The sequence below is a fragment of the Podarcis gaigeae genome (assembly GCF_964106915.1).
Source record: "Podarcis gaigeae genome assembly, chromosome: 11".
NCBI classification, from domain to species: domain Eukaryota; kingdom Metazoa; phylum Chordata; class Lepidosauria; order Squamata; family Lacertidae; genus Podarcis; species Podarcis gaigeae.
This window is the reverse complement of record NC_139687.1, coordinates 43,969,129-43,974,106: the sequence shown is the minus strand read 5'-3', so window position 1 is coordinate 43,974,106 and position 4,978 is coordinate 43,969,129.

The window sequence follows — 4,978 nt, the reverse complement described above, 5'->3', positions numbered from 1 at the left end:
TCCAAAGACTTGCCACTTTTTCCATGTCCTGATTTGTTTTGCTCTTGCTGTCGTTTTTTGGGTGTGTGGGTGTATGGGTGTGTGTTGCTTCTATTTTGCTTAAAGTATTTGTTTTTTTGCGGGGGATGATCCACGCTGTGGGCAGTTCTTCTTTACAAGTCATCTATGAATGGATGGATGGATGAATAAGTAGAGGAATACATTTCTTGCGCAGGAGAATGTACGTTGGACAGATCCCAAAAAAAGAACGAAGTGGGAAAATAGTTGTTGTTTTTTTCTTGGGGGGGGGAGGCTATGTCTCTTTTTCTTTAGCGTGGTCTTTGAAATTTCATGTCCACATCTATGTGGGGCTTCCCCTCCCCCCCTTCACATTTTGGCATTTTTATTTCCCACCCCCTTTCCTTAAGTATGTGAAATAAAAGCGCAGTATGTAGAATGATTCTCTCTTCAGGACTATTTCGCTAAATAAACAGTTTGGTATAGAGAAACAATAAAATAAGGAAGGTAACTGATCAAGGTGCCCCTTTTAAGATATATACGTATATATATATATAATAAATATATAAAAAACAGAGAGAAATTTTATTATATATTAAAAATACCAGACGCATTTACAAGCTAGCCGCTAAATACTTGAAGGAAAATATTACACGACGAGCAGGTGCAAGGAGGAGATGTGATCTCGTGTCACACGTATTATAAATGTCATTTTCTAAGGCTTTGCGGCGACAATAATCCAATAAATACACCTTTCTCCTCCTCTCCAACCTCCAGTAGGAATCCAGGGCTCTGGGGCTAGCTGGAAACAATTTTTTTAGGGGTGAAAACCACCCCTAACTACTTTCTTTCGAGTAAATCTCCTGAAGCTTTTTCCAGTGGCACGTTCAATCGGCTTCAAAACTCTGGGGGTTGCTCTGGAAAGCGTAGTTCTAGCGAGTCAAGCGCAACATTAGGAATGTCTACTCAAGCAGAAAGTCCCAGCGAATTCAGCGGGACTTACACCCAGATAAAGGGGATTTAGAACTGCAGTTAATTCCTTTCCTTCCATCCATCCGTACGGCGCATTTCAGGGCGAAGCTGTCTCAAACCTGGCGAACACGTGTTTGCGTACACGGGATACCAAGCCTGGGATTCCTGCCTCTCTAATATGTCTGAATGTCTCCTTTCCCACCAAGGGGTGGGTGGGAACATGGAGGACCCGTGTCGTCTTGCTCCGCCCCAAATTAACAGCAACATACAGTGCTCTCACACGTGCAGAATTTCCCTTAAGTAATGCTGTATACCAACGTCTCCTCTTTATGATTGATTGAGCGATCTCTGTTTTGTTGTGGGAGAAGAAGGAAGATAAGGAGGGCTGCATTTTGCATAGCAAGTGAAGGATGACTGTTATTCATCAGGGTTTGCTGTCAAGAGCATTTGAGAAATGCTGCAGGGGGATTCTGGCTCGAGGGGGCTTTAGGGCTATCCGTGTTTGTTGTTTTTCTTTCGACTTCCGTTTTCGGCTTTGGAAAGGAGGGGGACGCTAAGCGCTGGTGAAAGGGGGAAGTGAGGGGGAGAGACTAATAGCCGTATTATCAGAACAAAGGTGCGATCCACAGGCCTTTTAAAACAGAGAAACCTCCTGAACTTGGAGAGTTTCCGAAGCTACGCCCATTTGCTTGGAAGCCTGCTCCGATCCAAGCGGAACGCCTCTTTTCCAGCGATCCTCGTGGCTACAGGATCGGGCTGCGCCAGAGACGCTTGTGAGTTTCACTTCCCCAACCCTGGAAGTGAACCCGATTCACGCTTGTGTTTAAAAAACGCAGTTCTGGCCTCCGCCCCGATGTAGAACTGTATTAATGGGAAGTGGTTAAAATAAACACACCCCTAATTAAAGTATCAGCAATCTTTTGGAAGATTGATATGGGGGGTGGACCCTCTATTGATGGGTTCGGCCCGGCATTGGCGTCCTGCAGGCTGTTAAGCCGCAACTTCTCCATCCTCCTGCTGGCAGGGGTAGGGAATAATTGAGGTGGGGGATGCTTAGTTACTAAGCATAGTTAAAAAACAGGCGCACACACAGTCGTGCATTCAGATTCCGGTAGTCTGTTTCTTAAGGAGTTTGAGGGGGGGAAAAACGTAACTTCTTTATTGCTAATGATTGTATTTATATGGCGAGTTTTATATGGCGACGTCCAATATAGGGGTTGTTGTTGGTTTTCTAGTGCGTAAAGGCTGCAATGTTTACCTGGGAGTAAGTCAAGGGAGGTTTGAGTTTTGCGTAGGCAGTGCTTAGGATTGCAATGAACGCCTGCGTTCTTCCAAGCAGCCAAGTCCTCTGGCACCGAGAGGTTCACAGTCTCAAAGTCATAATGCAGGAGAAGGGAACCAGAACAGAGAAATTTCACGGAAAGGGAATCGGTTGTTTAAACTCAAGCTTCATTCGTGGCAATCTCTCTCTGTGTGGATATATTTTCATTTTTAAGTAACAACAGGATATAGGAGCCATTATATCACACAGGAGGAAAGCGAAGATGAAATTGGTTCTGGCAGGATATCTCCTTCTCCTTTCCACTTCCTGAGTTGAATAGGGATCGGGGCCGTCGGTGGTTGCCAGCTTTCTTTTTCGGGGAGGCTTGTAAGCCCCCTCCTTTTCAGGGAGGGGCAAGTGGCGTGAAAAACAATTTTGTTAGTAGTGTTTGCTGCTGCTCCTTTTCTGGGGAGTGAAGTTTCTGAAGGAGGTGGACTTTTCAGATAATCATAAGGCTTTGTTTGCTTCTCAGAGACGGGCGTTATTTGCTAACTCTCTGGTAGCCTGCCGGATATGGAAGGGGCAATACGAATTCATGATACACACACGCAGGAAGGGCAGATGACCCGTCCTAAGTGGCTTGGATCGCTCGTAAAGGCTCACTTCTGGGGGAAGGGGGTAGTTTTAAAAATAGTGACTTTTAAACATAACAACTGTTGCCTTAACATCCCCTCTTTTTGCTTCCCTCCGGAGCAAATTAGACGTAGAAAACCCGGTTGGGATTTTCGGACTGGACTCTTTAGGCGCAACTTGGGGGATGTAAGTCTCATTGAGGGCAACGTTCTTGTTTCAAGTTCAGATGCAGGCAACTGGGCTGTTGGGCTGCACACGAAAAAACAAACAAACCCCGATATGATTTCCCACGTCCAGGAATAAGCCCCCATGATGAACGCGATTCGCATTTACTTCTAAGAAACCAGGAATAGGATTATGCTGCAACCATGGCTGCAAGTTCCATTGCCTATAAACGCGTTTATTAGCTTCCGCCCCACGACCTTCCCCGTCATTTAAAAAAGAAACACAGAACTCTTATTATTTAAATATAAATAAAAATCTGCATTCGAAAGATGTAAGTGTCTCAAACCTCACACTTATATTTCTATATAATGAGGCCGATTCTATGGTTTGGGGAGAGGCATGTTTAAGGGGTGTCTTTTATGAAGATTGTTTTCCCAAACAGATTAGTTCCTTTCATCGCACCAATCAGAGATGTTTGTTTCGTTTGCGGCTTCTGTTTCCTGCTCAAACCTCTTCCCACTGTTGCTTCCGAGAGCAAACTAGCCATGGACAAGATCCGGCCAAAGTCAAGCCCTTTCTAAGGCTGCAGAGCTATCCCCACTCACTTGGGGGTAAATCCTGTGTGAACTAATGGTACTTACTTCCGAGTAAGCATGGCGAGACGTCTCAGTAGGAGAGAGAAGCACTTGTGGAAACCCTTCTCGGATCCTGTGCGTGCTTCCGTGGGGGTAAATGTGACTAAGTTCAGTAGGGACTTGTTCCTGAGAAACTGTGCATAGGATTGCGGCGCCAAAACGTTTCCTTTTGACTGGATCGCCGCTCCCAGTTGTGGAGCATGGCTGCGATCCTGCGCGCGGTGTCTTGGAAACGCGTTCTATAGGGATCCGTTTGGGCTGACTTCCAAATACAGTATAAGGCTCGAGGCTGCAGTCCTAACCCCGCTCCCCTGGGAGTTAAACTCACTCAATTCAACAGGACTTACTTCTAGGTAGACATCCTTAGGCTGGCGCTCTCATTAGTCCCAGAAAAACGTAACTGCCAGTTGAGTTTGTTTGAACACACTTGTCTGAACATAGTATCTCAGGGTAAAAGCCTCTATGATCGAGACTGCAACTGTGTCTTTAGGAGAGGATCTTGTTGAGCAAGATCTAAGGCGTCACACTGAATTGTGACTTTAGTTGCGACAACTTTGTTACTTGGGGAGGAAAGTTGGAAATTACAAATAAATGGTCCAGCGCTAACGCACCATTCGACAATTAAAAACCTCAACTTTCTTCTACTCTTTAGGCGCAACTACAGCACCAGAAAGGGGTAACTCTTTGCATTATCTTTCCTCTTTTTACGATGCAGTAGCCTGACGAGGTTCCTTATAAAGCCAAGGGAGTAAAAGTTAATGTAATTCGGCGTAATCCTCACTGAGGTCAGGATCTACCTCTGCAGTGAGCCGCTGTTCCAGTGGCTCGGGATTTGGACTCTGCACCACGCGATCCTCGAACTATTTAGGCTGGAACATGCGGACTGAAGCGAGTTCCGAGATCCCAGCCTTATATGGACTCGCCTCGAAATCATGGGACTCGCATTCAGTCTTATGGGAAGGTAGTTCTGTGCCACCACCCCAGGGAGCACAGCGGCACATAAACATGGGTGGGATGAGGCTGCAAGGTTGTAAACCTAGGGAATCACAGCACGAGCTAACCACGTCTACTCGGAAGTAAACTCTATTGACTCCAGCGGGGCTTACTCTTAGCTAAAAGGGGCTCAGACTGTAGTTTGGTGAGAAAACATGCTTAGGATCGCGCTGATGTCTCTAAACAGGGACTTCTCAACAACCTGTTCCGATTCTGAAGCCCTCGAGGTCCCTAAATGGTTTGCTGCCACGCGTGTTTGAAAATAACTAGTTTGCATCGTTGCCCTATCTCTGTGTACATTGTTGCCGGCGCAACTGCAATA